General features: G+C 41.6%; 1 protein-coding gene across 2 annotated transcripts in view; it reads right to left on the bottom strand.

Annotated features, from left to right (window-relative positions):
* klf12b (Kruppel like factor 12b) overlaps nucleotides 1-19,918 on the bottom strand; it is a 62,715-nt gene that overhangs the window by 21,197 nt on the left and 21,600 nt on the right. Inside the window, exon 1 of one of the 2 annotated variants that reach the window (XM_088382083.1) lies at nucleotides 13,839-14,083. The exons of the other annotated variant lie outside the window; for it this stretch is intronic. The gene's annotated coding sequence lies outside the window, so the exon portion shown is untranslated. Of the gene's footprint in view, nucleotides 1-13,838; nucleotides 14,084-19,918 lie in introns of those variants that run through there. 2 annotated transcript variants of the gene reach the window in all.

Here is a 19,918-nt window from a genome sequence, read left to right as displayed (position 1 = left end):
ACCATTTATTTATAAAACTTTGCCAGTCTAGTTGAATTTGGTTTGTTTTCAGTAGAATTAACGGTAAATCCTGAGGTCTCGAATACGTCTCCACCACAGAATCTGTAGACAGGTATCAGCAAGGCTCGTTCCCTTTTGTTTAAGAACTAATTTGAAGTGTTTTGTTCTCATTCCATTCATGAATTTATACTAGTTAGACTGGAATTTTAACAAATGTCTAATCAACAGACAGAAGTAAAATGCCGAACCGTCCGCAGGAAGCCGCACCTAAACGAATTGTTTTACCAATGAACAGGTCCACCAGATCTGACCAAAATGATCTGAGTCCAAATTCTCTGTGGAAAGAGATAGTAATCCACCCTTTTCGGGCAACTGAAACCATTAATTTATCCAGAAACAAAGGGCCGATTAAATACTACCGATCGTCCACTACTTCTCCAGCGCAAGGATAATCCTGCGGGTGTATGTGTACGATGGAGGTAGCGCGATAGAGGGGAGGGAGGATTTACTCCTTCTCAATCTGCAGCCTCCACTTCCAATCCCCTCCCCACACACCCACACACACATATATATACCTCCCTCTCAGGTCTAAGTCCCTCAGGTACCCTGGCTGTGCTGCTATTGTATTGTTGTCCAGCATGTCCTTCGGCTTCGGGTCTTGGTAGGCCCAGATAGCGTTGCCATGGTAACTGTTTGAGCGGGTGGAGCAGCAGCCAGAGTCCAGCCTCGAGCCATGTGTTGAAGAGAATAAGCAAAAGGGAGTGTGGCAGCAAAAAAAGTAAATGGCTTGTTTTCTCTGATAATAACGACATCCCAAAATATGAGCTCTTTTAATGTATTCATGTCAGCCAATGAATGAAAATGCAAGGTAAGACAGGAAGGGGCCATTCTATCCATCTGCAGTCTCGCTAATCCAGCGCTGTGTGAATACCCTCATAATGAACTGGCCTGCAGCGAGCCATTCATGGGAAATCAATGGCCAGTGCACGCCGCTGCTTGCGACAGCAATGACCAAAGTGCAAACAACGGCGAGGGAGGCCTCACGCCGAGTAACGAGCTAATGGAGGGGGGTCAGGTCGAAATACTTTGACCGACTGCTCCACCGCAGGTCCGGAGAAGCCGTTCCTTTGCTTAAAGTCGTCAAACGATGCATTCAAGAGGCTTCGTCAGGGAATTCGCCGTGCAAGCGACCATGAACTGCTGTCTGTCCATCAGCAATGCGCTCTGTGTGTGCGAGATAGCGGAAGGGTGGGGGATGTGGTGTGGGGGCGGTGGTGCAAGGTAGATTAAGATCACCTTTCCATTTGCTGCGCTCTGAAATAAAATGGCCATCCCAGGTGTGTGGGGGAGTCAGACGCAGTGAGGGGGCCAAGTCAGTGGAGTGTTGAGGCATTTCATTTCTGCTTCCAACAAGCTAAATCCCTTGAGAAAAAGTTGACTGAAGTTTTAGCAGGCAAAAATACATAAAAAAAAAAAAAAGGAAAAACAACAACGCTAAAATGAGATACAGTACACCACTCATCGAGAAAGGGTTTCTACAAAGTCTTGGTTCTGAAGAGGTTGGGAAAAAAAATCTTAATGGATGAAGGATTACGATCAGGGTAGAACTATTGGTTTAGCTCCCAGGTGTCAAACTCAAGGCCCGGGGGCCAGATACGGCCCACCATATCATTTTATGTGTGCATCAAATTCGGGTGTCATTACTAGAATTCCAAATTGTCTTCACTTTTAATATCTTTTTTTTTTTTTTTTAAATATTTTTAACATTGGGCGATTGGCAAGGTACGGTCTCGACCGGTCACCAACCAATCACGGCAGGAACATGACATCATGAACTGAATACCGAAGGTGAAAGCTGTGGTCGTCTGTAGACAAACTATCGCCCTAAAACCCAACAAGACGAAAAAAAAAAAAACGTTTCTGTCTGGTTCGTGGCATTGTTAGCTTTAGCATCCATGTGATACTGGTTTACAGATTTGAAAACGAGTTATTTGTCAATTTGTTTTGAAGCTTTTACTGTATATAATATGAGGTGCTCATACATTTATTTGGGTTGACAGTCATAATGGCCCTCGGAAAGAAGCTATGACTACAATGCGGCCCGCGAAAAAAACGAGTTTGACACCCCTGGTTTAGCTCAAACCTCAGCTTGACTGGTGACTTGATTAACATGCAGATACGGTAACCTACAATGTTACCGTAACCAGCATCCCACCCAGCATTTATTCACCTTTTCATTTTACACTAGCGAAGTGAGGTATTGCAGTGTGCAGTCACACAATAACACAGCATCAGATTATTAGATGACACCCATTCCAGTGTCAACAACGGTGCGGCAGAAGTGAGCGTCAAATTAAACTGTCACAACTCTCATACTACCTCAGCTGCCATGAAATTCCAGTCAACCGTGTTGCCCTAATTTTGAGTGGGTGTGGTTTGTACACAACAGGACCACAGAAAAAAGGAGAACAAATTCCAGCTTTGTGTGATTACTACCAAAACCTCCTCTGAAAGTGGGACATTTCTGGATTGACTTTTCCCCCACTTCTGTCTTGTTGATGTTTTTTCTTCAGAGGAGGCCAATCACACAACTACTACATCGTCAAGTTTGCAAGTGGCCTGGACCCTAACATTGGGCGATTGGCAAGGTACGGTCTCGACCGGTCACCAACCAATCACGGCAGGAACATGACATCATGAACTGAATACCGAAGGTGAAAGCTGTGGTCGTCTGTAGACAAACTATCGCCCTAAAACCCAACAAGACGAAAAAAAAAAAAACGTTTCTGTCTGGTTCGTGGCATTGTTAGCTTTAGCATCCATGTGATACTGGTTTACAGATTTGCTCTAAGCTTTGTCTGATTGCTTTGATAAGCAGAAAAGACCAGACGTGTGTGTGTCGGTTGCACACCCTTCTGTGTTATCTCAACACATGTGGGTGAAAGAACCTATCCGGCTTATCTCCTGGCTCGCACAACACTATTTCTTCAGGTGAAAGTTAAGCTTGAATCAACTTATTGAAGCAGATGTAATAAATTGCCACTTTGCCTGCCCTTTCCTTGCATGCGCATCTCCTAGTCCGAAACCGACTGTGCCACCCAGCCTCCATCGTGCTTTGTTTCCATGTCGAGTGCCCCGGGGCGGCCGGCTACATCTGTGTCGCAGAGGCCGGACCTGCTGCCATTGGCCCTGCATGCAAGGGAGGTCAAGAGGAGTGATGAGGCAAGGAAGTGGCCAATGAATTATCTGGGGTACATAAAGGGAGTTGATAGCGAGATGGAAGAGGCGAGCTCGAGGGTGAGATGGTTGAGCAGCACGGGGAGGGGGGGCAAGGAGGAGGAAAAGGAGGGAGGTAGAAAAGCGAGAGAGGGTAGAGAGGGGATATGGACCACAGCCAAGGCCCGGTCGAGCGCAAAGCACACAGTGCAAGAATGCCAACAGACCCTCCCCTCCCCTCTGCCTTCCACCGGGTCCTCCACCATAGCAGAGAGCGAGAGAGTGGGGAGAATGAGATGTTAAAAAGCTTCCTTTTTGGATTGGTGCAAAAATCTAAAAAGAGCCCAAATGATTTCCTGTGGACACCCCCCTGAATGTGACATAGTCATAATGGGCCTAGCAGCTCACTCCTACACTAGTTCTGTTCGGCAACACTTAGAAATCTGCTTGATTTAGTGATTTAGACACAATGGAGGCTAATGTTGAAGGCATTGGATGATGTCGCCTTCATGTGTTTCAGGCCTTGAGTTGGATTCCATTACAGTAGCTGGGTCAAAAGGAAGTGCACGGAAGCAAACAAAGGGACGATGTGATCAAATATACTTTAACCTTCAACCCTTTGCGTGTATGCAAGGCGGCCAAAGTAGCTTATTTCAATGTTCAAATCATTGCGTTTGCTCAGTTTAGCAATCCCAATTGGAACTGATCTTCAAACATCATTGTTTTTCCCTATTTTGAATGACACCCAAAGCATAATGCTTATTATTTTCAAGTTCAAAGCTCAGTCTGGTATCCTTTTTTATCTTTTTATCCACTACAATTTCAAGACTAATTTAGCTCCATATTGTTAGAGTAAAACCAGTATTGATTTTAAATGCTATTCTTTTAATTGACAAAACTCACAAAATACACCAGTGTTCATGCTAATCAGGCAAACATCCCTTGAAAAAATGATTTAAATTGACTTTTCAACCGTGAAAAACAAATGCTGGCCTATTATTATATAAAAGTCTGGCGTTTCTTACAGAGATGGACAAAATAACTTCTTTAAATTATTATTATTTAAGAAAAAATGATGGAGCTCAGTGAATGATTTCACAATTTAGGTTTCATAAGCCATTTTTTGCTTTTTTTTTTTTTAATTGATTGCAAATTTGCAGCTTACAAATTCAAATGAATTTGGTTGAACACCTGAATGCCCACTGGTAAAAAGGGTTCACAATAACACAAACATGGACTATACAAAACTTTGTCTAATTATATTGCATATCTATTTAGTGTTACATAAAAGCCTTTTGAAGGAACCAAAATGTTATTCACATAATATGCTGTATCACTTTTGAATAAATGCTTGCGAGAACAAGTTTGACCTATTGTTTTTCTTAACAAGACTCAAGAGAAAAACACAATGCAGGGTCATTTTAGGCAAGAATGTGCCAGACTCACATGCTCATGGGTATGACTTGCAGGCGTTCGCTTGGTCACAAAGAGAGAAGATCATTGACACACAACAGACAGACAAGACCTATGTTACCAAACTGAAAGCAGTGTAACACTATAAAATTTGACACTCTTGAAGGTCTGTTGCTTTTTTTCTGGGAACATATAATGAATATTTATCAGCAAGATTTTTGTTGTTATTTTACAGCCCCCTGAGATATTCATGGTGTCTTACTCTTTGTTAACGTGGAAAACAAACTCAGTTTTGAACTCATAATAATCTTTTTGTATACAACTCAACTAAAATGATGTAAGAACACGCATTGCTGAGCACCTTGGAGGAAACTGTGTCCATTTGTCGTTGATACAGATAAACAACATATGCACAAGCCCCTTGGAAGTTCCCATATTCTGGTGTATTGGCCTTGATTCATGGCTATTTCTGCCAGGGGGGATCCTGTGTCACTAATGTGAGGGAGGGTGGAGGGGGAAGTGAAGTTACCGGATGCAGCTGAAGTTTACTGCTTTGACAAACAAACACGAAATGTCAAAACAACACGGCAATGCTAAAGAATGAGTACGAGTGAGTTGATCGGAATCATGCAAGCACCGCACTATCAGGTGATAAAAGACCACTTCGACGGAAGTCACCCCCCCACCACCACCACGATAGAGATAATAATTAGCTCGGGGCATATCACTGCTTCCCTTCCCATCTGGCAAACACTAAAGCGTGCAATTTGATTAGAGGCAAAACAACCAAATTATAATTTAGCTTTTCTTTGTCTACAATGGTAGCCAGAAGGGTGTCTTCTGGGCTTCAAATGTAGTGACTTACAACAAACCAATCAATACATACTTCATTAGGGAAGTCTACTGAGAATATAATAAATTTTTAAAAGCTGCCTTTGGAACAGTAATGAAGCTACATTTCCAAATATCCTTGACTGACTAAGGTGGAAATGAACAATTATTACATCTAACACATTGTAAACATCTCCACATGTAAGTTCTAAACTCCTGCTTCCATGTCATGGTTATATTGAGCAGGATAATGCTGAGTGAATAAACTAGGTCTAAGCTCATTGCAACCAATTAGTGCACTACGATGTTTTTCCCTCAATTGTTTTCGGAGACGATCAATTATCAGTATAATTGCTTTTGTGGTTTGCAGTGGAGTAAAATTGAAAGTAGTGCTGAAAGACCAAAGTTAGGCCATGGAGCTCACCAAAATACTCGAAATGTAACTGTTGTGATCCGTGAGCATATGAAAACCATGTGTCGGAACATTTTGCTGAATTGGCTGCAGGAATAAAACGAACATAGGAATAAAAAAAAAGCACCTGCATTTCATTTCATCAGCCATGTCTAAATACGCCAGGGGGGGAAATCATTCATAAATCTTCAGGGTTTCTTGTCTCTGCAAAAGTTCTCGACCTCTACAAAAACCACATAGTTCCCTTGAGAGGCTGCTCGGTCTGACAAATAAAACTCAAAAAAACTTTAAAAGGCTGTTTGGTTTTATCTGCGCTTCCATCTGCGTGTCAGGCTCACTTCCTGAGTAGAATAAAATAAAATAAAAATTTGTATAGATTAGAATTTCTGGTATACTGTATGTAGTAGATTCTATCTTGTGCAACGGATATGGCGACGAGAACAAAACGAGCAAGAATAGGCAGCGTCATTGTATACCTAAGCCACACATTGCTCAACGTGATCAAATGGCTGCTGCTCTCGTCTGGCTACTGTGCAGGAACACCAACTCAAGCAAACACACCTTATTTGTGACCTTTGCCTACACCCACCTATCTTTGGCTTCGAGACACACTCGCGCATAAATCCACGCAACCGTCTCGCTCATGAAAGCAGAAGAATAGAAGCCCATTCAGCACACAAGCTGCCACCTACAGCCACCCACAGTGTGCGCTAATTCACACTCACATTGCTCCTGCTCCAGAGAAGAGTGTGACATCCTCTTGCATCATGCGCCTCAAAAATGCTGCAGAGGAACAGCGACTATACAAGCCACGACCGTGACAGCTCTAACGTGAGGTGGCGTTACTCGAGGCTGACAAGTCAAAGCGATTTGTGACAGAGTTCCAGACACTTTTGTTCACAATTGACAATCACTTTTGATGAAACCATGAGAAAGAAGTTAAATACTCCACCGGAATGATTGAATCCCCGCCCGGCCATAACACCCCAAAGTCAGGAAGGAGGGCATGAGTGTGGACAAATGGTCACAACCCCTCTAAAAAACAGTGACAAATCTTCTCACCATAGTTTTATGTAGGGAGGTAATTTGCCCACAGAGAATGTAGCCAGCTAGCTCCAGGGAGATCAAGAAGGGGAACACATTACGACGACTTATCATCTCAAGAAGACAAAGCAGCGCCAAATCACTGTCAGTGACAAAATGTGACAAGTGAAAACATCTGATGAAAGTTCACTTTTGACTTTTTGAACAAATTTATTTTCTCTGAGTTCTCCTGCATGCTGATTGTTTAAACGATAGATAACCGGTAAAACTGATTTTATCATGCCAGGAAACACATATCGATAATCGTGTCACATTTGAGCATTTTTACTCCATTCCGATCAAACTCTGTAACCTTACATAGGCCTAATTGTCGGATGTTTCTAAAAGATGATTCGAAGTGATCATCTTTTGGTGTGTGGGGCGGGAGTTCTGTAAAGAGAGAATTTTGCTTCTTGCTCTGCTCGGAAAACAAGTGACCTGTTTGATGGCGAGTCCTTATGTGTGTGGTGAACATCATGAGCCACAAGCCACGAATTTTCGTAATGTGAAACAGAATGAACAGCCAATGAGATTGCGCACACAGAACAACAAACAGCAAATCAAAAAGCTTTTTATAATAACTGTCTTCAGTGGAAGTGAGAGTTGCATTTCTGGTCTCTAATAATCTAATCTAATAATCCAATTTGTAAAAGTCAGCGCAATGAGTTGGCAGCAATCACAGTAAATGCTTTCTGAGTGATCCCTCAGATACATTATTGTTCTTTTTAAGCTCCAAGTCAAAATGAAACATTTCTTATCTGGTGCCCTTACCAGGAGGTGCATTTGGGAGTACCAGCATGCTCACAATAACCTGCATGCCTCCCAACCACCACCCACATAACTCCCTTGCTCTATATGGAATGCCGCTTAAATTCACTCCTGCCCTAATGGGGGTTTCTCTCTGTAGCCTTTTATCCCTCCAGGCTGTGTGTTGCATGTGTACGCTGGTGCTCTAACATGTATTATACAGTATGTCTTAATGTGCCCCTTCCCTCACCCCAACCCTTCCGACCCTGGATATGCAGTATGTACATACAATATCCACAATGGCTTGCCCACTGAGTGCATCATATCACATGTGCACTCGCACGCTCTCTAAAGACCGGCCGAGATGTTTTACTACATGTTTGCCATGTCGAGGCATTGATGCACTGACTCGTTTCCAGGAATGTCTGTCAGCAACTCACATCGAAACACTTTACATGAGTTTACAAGCAACACCAATATTGCCTAATAGAGATGATAAAGGATACCAGCAAATCAGGGTACCGTATTATACAGGGGTAAAAAGAACAAAAATACTTTTAAAAATTGATTTTTGGAGGATGCATTATACACGTGCGAAATAAAACTGAAAAAAGGGGGGGTCGTCTTACATTCGGGGTCTAGACAAAGGCTTTTTTCAAACTTGAGTCTTGAAAAGGAAGGGGTCGTCTTATAATCGGGGTCGTCTTATATTCGGGCCAACACGGTATATAAGAGAATTTACGGTACTTCACATCAAGTAATTCCAGGTCAAGAATTATACCAGTTTTTGGTTTCTACCAGTCTTGAGATGGCATAACAGAAAGCTAATCAAGAACGTCGCAAAATGCATTGTCGGATCTGCCTCAATTTCCAGAGATTCAGTCATCAATTATGGTCCACTGTCTGACTCAACCTGCCACACCACTCATGTGAGATAACGCATAATCCGTGTGTCTAATAATCACTGTTGTAATATGAAAAAGATCCGATCATTTCAGTTATTCCAATAATATGATGGATGGAACGCAACAAGAGGGATTTTTTTATACAGTCAGGTTTGTGCATATGTTAATCTGTGTTTCATGGATAATCAACAAATTTACAACCTTTGCAATTTCAAACTAGCCTTGCAAACACAAATTGACATCTCGGACTTTCATTTCATCCTTTCACGTGCCGATTTCAGGCAAAGGCAAAGCTGCTAATATTTTTCATACATGCACCCTAATTAGAACATTTTTAACGACTTGGTCACTCCGAAGCGTCAACTGTGCAGTTTTTCCCTTTTTTTTTACCCACTCCAGCTTTTTAGCATCACTCAATAAAAGCCTCGCTGTGTTTACTTCAATTAGTCACCCAGTGACCATCAAGCGCTTCATTATTTTTCAGATTTATTTATTAATTTGTCATCCTTTGAGAGCATGTTGTGCCAATCTCATACCTGGTGGAAGCCGTTCGCACCCGGGGAGTCACGGTCTATGGCGGGAAGTCGTTTGTGTTGACGCCAAAGAACTTGTGGAATGCCAGCGCTACCTAAATGGATTCCACATGTTGTTGACATAATTTCCTCTCCTTACAAGTTGACTCAGAGTGCCCCACTGGCAGTATCTTTACACCCGCCCAACTCTGAGATCAAATTAAATCAGCGCATTAATGGTTAAAAGCAGGAGGTCATTGTAGTCTTCTTAGCAACCCATATTTGGCCAGACAGAGAGAATCGTGGCCACAGATAGTCAGGCCCTACATTGGCATGCTTTTCCATCCTCGCCATGGAAACATGTGAAAGCAACCTTAAATCAGATGACGGGAGTAAAGCGTTCCTAAGCCAGTGGCTTCCCGTAAGGGTGTGACAACAGAAACAAGGTTGTTGTTTTTTTTGCAAAGAGATCTTGGCTCATTGAGTGGCGATTAAGGCACAATCAGAGTCTTCCTCAGCTGTGTTTAAAGGTCATTGTGCTGATAATATGTTTCGGTGAAATACTTCAAGAAGTTTCCATTGACAAGCTGTAACCCCCCTCGTTACAATGCAAGTTTTTTTTTATTTTTTTAGTTGAGGGACAGCTCAGTGTTTAGACTATCTGCAGCTTCGCAAGGCTGTTGCACAACACTTTCCGTGCTCGGCCCACAAAAGTCACATGCTGCGATCGCTCCGTGCGCACCCTTAACTCGATTTTGGTCAACAAACACGGGCTGGACACTGGGGTCGAAGGTTGAATCCACAAGAGGAAAACACAAAGAAAGAGGAGGGAACATTTTGTCACCATCTGAAAGGGTGAAGTAACAGCACAGGGAAGCTGGGTTGGTACATTCTCAGAAAATAAACGTTTCTCTTGGTATAAAACGGCTTCGATATAGGTTGGAAGCTCAAAGTTACGGAAAGTTACAGGAAAACACTGTTTGGTAAAGACACACTGAAAGATACACAATGATTAGCATGTACGGTTTCTGACAACGTGAACTGTTATTTATTTATCTGTTGAAGTCAACATAGGAAAATGCCCAAACTTCTTCTCCCTTCCACATCAATTTTGTTGAATTCCAGCAACCACAAGTTTCAGAACACCACAAATGAGGAAAACGGAAGGACTTAGCTTTTTTGAGGGACTCGAGGTTGATTTGTTTAGACTTTTCTTCGACAACCATTAACAAAAAGTGGAAATTTGGTCAAGTAATTCAGGGCGCTGATCGAATTTCCATTTTTTCCTATAGAAAAAAATCAGTTTAAAGGTCAAAATGTTGACATCTTACGATAATGTTAAATGAGAACACTATCATAGTACTGAGAACAATTGACAATGACTACAGACAATGACTTACATAGGTAATGCTAACAGTTTAAGCTTATTCAAACATGTCATGACACAAAGATGAGGCTGGGAGTATCATTTTAAAAGTCTGCTTACTTTACTTTGTGTGTTCTCACTGTTGCTCTTCTTTAAACACACAATTGCAAGGCTGGCCTTTGTTTTGGAATATTGGTCACAAATTAATTTGTACAACAATTTTAGAGCCACAAAAGGTTTGTTAAGTAAACTGACATCTTCAACTGCATTTTTTTTTTTTTATGTTTCCTCAGCATTTAGCTTAAATTCCAAATTTTATAAGTTGTACAGCCGTTTTAGAGGTTGCACCATATGGGGTCAACATTTCTACTGGTGTTCCTCACATATGCACATCAGAATTACAAATGTAAAGCTCATGTCCTCAAGTCGACATCACTTGCCTTTGACTTGAAGTCATACCGAGAGCTGCAGTCTCTCTGCTAATCAATGTCTATACACTCAATAGACCCCCAAGCGGAACAATCATCCAGCGGTTTGTCAATACAGCAGCAGTTAACCCGGCTGATTAAGGCTAATGCTAGGCATTTTGACGGAGAGGACAGAACTTCCTGACGGACTGTGTCTGTCAGCAGGCAACCAATTTGTGTGTCAGACAAGGAGATGCCTTTTAGCGGTGGCTGATTAAATGTCCCGGGCAGCAGACGAGTGTTGATGGACAGATAGAGTCTATCCATTGGTGATTGCCTTTTTAATTGAGTCCCCCACCACCATCAGAACCGCCACCTGAGCTGATCGCAATCGTAAGCCTGTGTACGGTATAAGGGGTGAGCCACAATTGGAGTGACCGTAGAGGCAGTCGGCGGGGGGGGGGGGGGGGGGGGGATTACAACTGGAACTGTCACAAGGTTTACTATGTGAAGCAGTACATTCAGCAGCAACCACTACAACATACCAGAAATTTTTGGGCTAAACTAGACTATGATGGTGTCACCTTTCTTCATTGACATCCAAAAACACTTCAAAGTATTTAGGCAGTGAATGCACAATGACTTTATTCTTGAAGTCACCTTCACCTTTGCACCTTTGTGGGTCACGCTCACTGCTTTTCTGAGAATCTTAAGGCTCACATAGAGAGGAAATAGCACGTGTGTCATGGCTCAGCTGACGAGAGCACATCGAATCGCCGCTAAACAAATCGCTACTTGGTGTCAAACTGCAGTGAAACTAATAGAAGGCTAAGATAACCAAAATATTAAAGACAGCTGTTTGTATGGTGCAGTGCACTTCTACACTACTGCAGACTACAGATCAGAATTTGGTCGCACAACTCATCAGACTTTAACTACTATCATCAGCATGTTGTACAATCTTGAGCATATTTCAAAAACAATTCCAAAGGGCTGTTAGCAAATATGCAAAGAGAGCAGACACCAGCATCGCCATACATCTAGTTATCCAAGATAAGGGACATTATTTTGTTCTTTTTATGAAGTTAATAAAGTGTGCCAAAGCACTGTGTGCTTTGTGTTAAGTCTTATTTTTGTAGTTATGAACAGTTAAGAATGATAAAATTGTACTTTTGAACATTACCTGGAGAGTTAATGAGGGTTGACAGCATTTTCCCTAAAACTTTTATTTCATATAGTAAAAATAGTTACAAAATAAAGGTTCACACAAGGATCTCAAAAAAACTCTCATATCAGAGCCGTAACAGCTTCCATCATTTATCCGTATTTGCCTCATCAGAACCTTGCAACGCCTGATCATGCAATCAGATGATTAGATGATGTCAACACCAACTTTGGGATGAGGAACAAAACAGTTTAACGGAGAACTGCTTTCAGCCTTGGGGTTCAGTCTTTGCGCATAGTAGAAGATACAGACAACATCTTGACTTTGATCTTGCTCAAGGTCTTTGGTTTAGTCCGATACAGATTTACAAGGTTTTCGGGATGCAAAAGGGTTTATTAGTCTGCGCAGCGTTTTAAGTACATGTCTTAATTAAGAAGACACGGTCAGCTATCGCCATAGGCTACTGTTTTTTTTTCTGGTCGAAAACTCCTACAAATATTTATTGTTATTAAGACTAAAAACAGCACGATCATCGGTAAAAGTATGTTCTGACTTACGTACTGTACACATTTGAATTGTGTCACTACCACAGCAACGGAACTACTACACCTCTGGTGATTTAAAAAAAAAAAATCTGGTCAACTATGTCCCCGCACGTTCCTCCTGTTATGATGGAGCCTTACAATATTTGTTACGACAGACTTTTTTTCTTTCTCCGTTGTATTTGGCTGTTGTGCAGGTATGCCAAATGTTATGGCCTGCGAGCGACCCTAACAGACCTCCAAGAGCTGATCCCGTCGCCCTTAATATGAAAATGAATTGAAGTAAGAGTTCAATTGGACACTAATAATCTAATTCGTTGAACATCAAGTGATCTGCAGGGGGTCTCATCCGCACACACACGCGCACACACGCAGCTGTCACACAGTCAAGGCGAGGGCCTCTCTCTGCAAACGTCGGGATAAAGTCACAGAGGTCAGCGCTCAGTTTCCACATCAAACCCCAGAGCAGAGGCCACCCTCCCACCTTTCGCCCGCCCATCGCCTCCCCCCTCACTCCCTCCTGCCTGCCCTCACTACGTTTACAAATGCCTTTGCTGTCAGATCTGACCACCTTCATCCCCCCCCACCCCCCACTGTAATTGAAAATAACAGCCAAGGGCTACACCCCCCACCCCGCCCCTTTGGCCCAATGATGGTGTCCCCCTCTCTTGTCCTCTCCCTCTACTGGCCACCCTGACAGCTCCCCATCAATACCAATGACTATTACCCTACACTGCCGATGACATCCAAGACACCCAGCCCTGCAACACTCCCCCTCCCTTACCCCCCACCCCGCGTGTCCTTCCTCCCGCTACCCGAGCCGCCCTAATGTTTAACCCGTTGCTAACAGTCGCCGTCTCTAAGCTGCCACACAGCAGGCTCGGGTAGGCAAACAACACACACAAGCACACACGCAAGCACACACACAAGCTCACACACAAGCTCACACACACACACACACTGGGCACAGAACTCTTTCTGAGAAGGGGGCAAACTTTTCCACTGTGCTTCAACGCAAGTTTGGCACAGCTTTAAAAGTCACCTGGCAAAAAGGCTGAATTTAAACTTCACATTAGAAACATGCGGTGTCGCGGTGACACATAAGGTGAGCTGTCATCTCTCCTTGGGCAATGACAGCTGAAGCCATGCACACGTATAAGACAAATGAAGCGCACAACAACAATCACAACAACGGCAGCTCAAAGAGGAAGGAGGTAAAATGGTAAAGTGCACACAGACCTTGTGTCAGAAGCTTCAGAGCCGTGGAGACTGTTTTCCTTTCCACGGTCTCCTCTCCCTCTCCTCGTCTCCTCTGCTATCGTGAGTATGGACGTGTGTGAGAGTGTGTGTGCATGTGTGTGTGTGCATGTGTGTGTGTGTGAGTGTACGCGCAGCTCCCTCCCCTTCTGCCTCAGCTGCTGCGCACAGGCAGGCAGCTCTCAGGAAATGAATGGGGAGCGCTGCACAGAGTTGTGTTGTACTTGCAAATGACTTAACCCCGCATCACATGATCCGCTCAAATGTAGGCTGGACCGGTGGGTGGAGGCTTTAGAAGCGCACACACATATACACACAGTGTAGACAATATAGTCTAAGCTTCAACAGCATGCGTCGAATTACACAGGGGGCCCCCCGACGAAGAATCGAGGGGGTCTGACGAATCCAACCCCGGTTGACCGCCCTCCTTCCCGCAGAGAGCCAACGGCCTCAGGCAGGGCATCCTTGGGCGTTTCAAAAAAAATCATTTTAAAGAACCTGCAAAGTCATTTTGTTTTAAAATACGTTAAATATGTTTGGAGATAAGTACTGAAAGACAAAGAATGATTTAGTACTGAATTATTGAGATAGGTTTTAAGAGGATAACTATATCTATTCAGTTGCCCAGATTTTTGGGTGTGGCTAAAATAAGCGCATGCAGAGACACCTGGCATGAGTATCCCAATATTTATGCTGTTTTCGAGGAAGATAGGAAATCAGATTTAATTCATTCGAATTTTCCTAGTTCTGATCTCAAAGCGTTGGAGGCGAATGCAAAAAACAACGATGGTCGATTCCGATAGCTTGTTCGTTGTTCTTGTTTATCACAACACATTTTGACCCTCAGAAAACCTTCTTCATAATTTCATTTATTTATTTATGTAAATAAAGAAGTATCATGTCTTCAAAGTATTTCATTCATTTCACCAAACCTAATGCAGGTGACTGGCGGCAAATTTTCACACCGTCAGAATAAATCATGTTATTTGAAGTTATTTTGAATAACTAAATTAATATCATAATAAATGAATGAAGGTCAATATTTGGTTATAATCTCGGGAATTATATTTTGCCATTCACAGATTGTGTCTCCATGCGGTCGCCATTGTCGAGTGATGCCACATTGTAGTCAGTTTGTGAATCCTTTTTTTCCTTGACCTCACAGTTCAATTCTCGTGCTATTTTTCTAATAGGAAGTGGCAAAAGTCCGACGTCCCACTCTCTACAACCCCCCAAAATGCATCTTCTCTAAGGTGCTGTGCTGCATTTTAGGAAAGTAGAAACTAACCCGATACTCCACGGCCTCACTTCATACACCACACATGCTGGGTGCAGACCAAACACACAATATTGCCTCGCCCTCACTGTCTTGTGTACGTTTGTTTGAAGAGGAACTACTCAAACTACTACTGCGAAGAAGAGGAAAGACTTCTCCTTCGCCCTGAACAGAAAAACACTAATTTGAACATCACAAGTCAGTCTGGTGGCTGGTGGTTGTGGTACTTTGGCTTCTGAATGTTATCTTGGTTGACAGTTCAACAGCAGTAAACAAGTCAATACTCTCACCGCATATGGCCCTTCAGTTCACATTTTCAAACCCAAGCAAAATGAATGAACAAGCAGATTTATGGATGCTTGTCCATGGTCGCGGCATGTCAAATGCTTCTTCCACACTGTCCGTCTTACATTCCTGACTGTCGGTGCAAGCTACATTGACTTTATATGGAATTGCAACACCAGAGATGCTCAACTTGCCCTCGGTCTCACCGCAGCATTATGGGAAAGTTAATTCTTTACATTATGTTCATTAGCCTAAAAATGTTTTCAAAATCCCCAATATAGAATATGTAAATACATAAAGCAATACTTATTTAATGATATAAATAACACCTTGCTTGGATCCATTTTCAACTATAAATCATATCCACAAATGAGACAATTTAGTACACCTAGACGAGATAAACGACTGTCGTGGTAACTGTGCTAAATCATTTCTTCACGAAGCCGTCAGTGCCTGTTGGTATTGTGTCGTTTTGTTGATTTATGTATCTGGTGACTTTAGAAGGCTGTTTAACATGATAAGTCAAATATTTTATTAACCTTTTTTCTGCGTCTGTAAAGATGGATGTAAACTACCATGGATCATGTAGAGAATTATTGGATACATATTCTTTCTCTGTTTGTATTAATATTTTTTTCCTGCAATCAATTTATTGTGATGGGATTGATTCATGTATTTACCTATTTTTATTTTACCACATTTTATATATAGTTAAACTCAATCATGTTTTTTGTATAATTTAGTTAATCCTAGTGATTATACTAGGAAAATATGTTTTTGTTTCTTTTTGTGCATTTAAGTTAAAAGAAAACATGCAGTAATTTTCCATATTGTTATCCAAATCATGTCAATGCAATCATAATGACATCCGCCAATGAGTATGTGGAGGGAAAAAATGGACTTTAAAAAGATTTGCTCAATTATCATTATTATTATTATCATCATCGTGTCTAAAAGTGTAGTAAGGTATTTTACATAAATGCATTCATTTTTTAAATTAATTTCCATTTTATTATTTTGTCAACGGTATGTTTTTTTTCTAATCATTAAGCGATAAAGATTTTTATGGATGGAAATTAGTTCTAATCTATGAATGGATAAAAAAATACATGAATATAAATCATATTCCATGGTGTGTTTGTGTGTTACCAGCCTTGGATAATACACTGGAACAATTCCGCCTAATGACTGCTTTTATTACACTGCATTTCAGCGAGTGCCTGATCCCCGTGCATGCATCTCAGTTTCCCTCGCGGGCTTTTCCCATCTCGCAGTAGCTCCTCCCCTTGGGAGCATTCATTAAGGTAAAGGCGTCAAGACTCATCTGCATGTACACACAGTGTGTATGGAAGTAGTGAAGCATTGTTATTGGGTACGCCAGGGGATGATAGAGATGCTTGCCGTGGTACAATGAGGGCTAAGCATTTAATATTCCTCCTGTTTCAGTTCAGATAGTGAGAGCCTTGCGTTTTCCTGTCAGGGTAGAATGGCTGGGCGGAGGGGAAGAAAGACATGATAAATGGGCTTGGGTGGGCTCAATAAAGGGGTGCATGGGCAATTGTGTTGGGGTGTAATCAGAAGATGGAGGCTGGATAGATGGAGAGGTGGCTGACATAGAGCACAGGTGTCAAAGCATGTGGTAGCTGGCCAATTGGAAGCTAACGTGAGAAGGTAAAGGAAAAGTCATTCAGTGGTCCGCTTGGTGAAAAAGCACAAAAAAATGGACGTCGAACCAGAATAGTTGCAGAAGAGCCATGTCAAAATCATTTGTTTGCACGAAGTTGGCAAATTAACAGAGGCGACTCAAGCCAACAGGAAGGAAACAAACACAGGAAGTAGAAACTGACTAAAATAAAGACATTAGTGGCTCTGAATATCACTTCACGGCAGTGGCGTTTGCTTAGGGACCACAAGGGAAGCAGCTTCCCCTGAAAGCCCCGCCGACCCTGAACAAACAAAAAAACATTGTGAAATATGTGTATGTACGTTCCAGGAACGAAATATATCCAATACTACATCTTTTGCTCAGAATTAGCTATTTATGACCAACAATGTCAATTTTCTACTAATCGCAACTGGATTTTTCTAAAAAAAAGAAATCTTGGGAAGTTGCATCGGAAAATGGAGTATAGTCAAGAATAATGTAAATACTGTGTTGATTTATAAAACGGTGGTTAAAAGCGTGCACTCTAAAAATATGTCTGTTGTCTTCTTAGCACAGTGTTTCAAAAAATTCCACCAAAACAGTGACGATCTGAACGAGTCAATATATTTGGTCACAAATTTAAAAGAAGCAAAACCGGTTATTAGATAATGTGGTTAACGTAGTATCTATACTAGCTATGGTGTACACATTTCATGGTGACACTCAGAGGGCAATCTTCACCAGCCATGTGTTAAAATGATATAATTGCAGAATGCAAAACCATTCATCTGCTTCTTTTAATGGATTTTTCAAAAGTACAAAGAAGCTTAAAAGCATATCCAGCATTATTGTATTTTCTCCTTTTTTTACGTTTTCCCAATGCTTTTTACTTGTTTGTATATTGAAAGGGTTGCGGGAGGGTTGTTACACAATTCTTGCAAAAAAAAAAAAAAAAAAAAAAGCTTTTTGTCTGCTTTTTTTTCTCCATGACACCTACAGCAGTGCTCGACAGCACACCCACCTAAAATACTACAAACACCACTCGGAGCAAGAGGGAATTGCTCGGATCGCTCAGTGCCCGCAGCAGCGAGATGGAGGTGGAACTGCTTGTTACAATGATCCAGATGCAACACCAATGGATTATTTTTTTTTTTACGATACACATATACACACACACACACGCACACACGAATGACGTGACATGTTGCTTGCTGTGTGGAAAAATCACAGCCTGTAGAACCTAAAGAAATTGACGCTATGCTTTGAAAGACAGTCACAGTCCGTCATACCTGACATCCAGTTGTTGTTTTGGGGATTTGTGACAAATTGGCCTTCCTGTCAGTCTCAGAAGCTCAATTTAAGATGAAGATGCTAAAACAAGGTGATTGTCTTGTGAAAAGTTTGTAAGAAATTGCACTATGTATTTGCAAGCAACTTGGCACAGATCTCCAAAAATGTGCTGCACTAAATATATTTTTTTACACAAAACATGTCGTATTTAAAATATTAGTCAATAATTAAAATGTTGAGCCCCCCCAAATGTGAAAGGTTTTTGATTACACTGTATTAGTCTTTGGGCCATATGGATTTAAAGTAAGTAAAGTAAAGGAGTGGGGAGTCAAACCTTTATCAAATTCTTGGAAATTAGTTATATTATTTCCAATCATTTGACACGCACACAAAATATAAAATAAAACTAAAAAACATGCAAGATAGAGGACGAGTGGACAGATGACTTTACTAGCATATGGAAAGCCACAGGTTATACTTATTCCAATATTTCAATAAATGTTTGACTTTCACCCCTGACGGTGGTCATAGAACTTAAAAATGACATTTTTTGAAAATTTTTGACTAACGGCCCATGGTCTATTTTACTAGTTTAAATATAAAATATTATACTAATTCCGTGGTGTCACAGAATTTGAAGCATTGATAATTTGTGTGCAAAATTCAAGTGACGCATGGACCATTTTGCCTCTGAAACATACAATTTTCAAGACATGACATAATTTTAAAGTAGCAGAAATGTACAAAAGCCACTAATTGAAGACACAATTTAATATAAATTGTAATGAGAAAAGCTTCGGGAGGGAAATAATAGTTGGGAAGGTTGAAAGTGGATACGATAAGATGACAGCAGATAGTTTGAGGGTCTTGTGGGGGAGTTGCACGGGGTAAAAAGGGCCGGCTGGATATATTCTGTCCCCAGTAGGGCTTATTAAACACCTGAGACGCACCAAGCAACTGTAGACAGGCTGCTAATGTGTCACTCGGTAGCAGCAGCTCCGAGATAATATGGGCGTCTGGGGGTTCATTTGCGGGGCATCATCACGAGGGCTTCAGAAGACATCAAGACGGTATTAGCGTTAGACACTTCTCCCTTGCATCATCCGACCCAATCTCATCAAATTATTGTAAAGCCATTCGTCAATTAGTCATGCGCAACAAAATGTGAGGGGGCGAACATTGTCGCTCGATAAAGGAGCTTCCCATTTGACTCTGGAGGAAAATTTAAAGAGTGGAGACTGTGGAGCACAAGACAGGATTGCAAACAGGGTAAACCAAGGTTAACGTGTTTATTTTGGTCATTTCTACTTCCTCAAATGGTCCAATTAGTTTAATGGTGATATGCCATTAATTTTGTGAAAAAAAGACATCTGTTTTTGCAGCTGTAGTGGCTGATTTTCAAGTATCGTGACATTCCAAAATAAGCCAAATCCTGCTGCTACAAACATGGCAAATCTGAAACATGATTTGAGACATCAAATATTTCTACTACTATTTCAGTGTCTTAGTATTTTTCACACTTTTTTAACTGAATTCTTGTGGGGGCAATGTTTGTATAGAAACATA

The sequence above is a fragment of the Syngnathus floridae genome, chromosome 8, assembly GCF_059516105.1.
Source record: "Syngnathus floridae isolate MCC-2025c chromosome 8, RoL_Sflo_1.0, whole genome shotgun sequence".
Taxonomy (NCBI): domain Eukaryota; kingdom Metazoa; phylum Chordata; class Actinopteri; order Syngnathiformes; family Syngnathidae; genus Syngnathus; species Syngnathus floridae.
The sequence above is the reverse complement of the archived record's forward strand: the minus strand, read 5'-3'. Positions and strand labels throughout refer to the sequence as shown.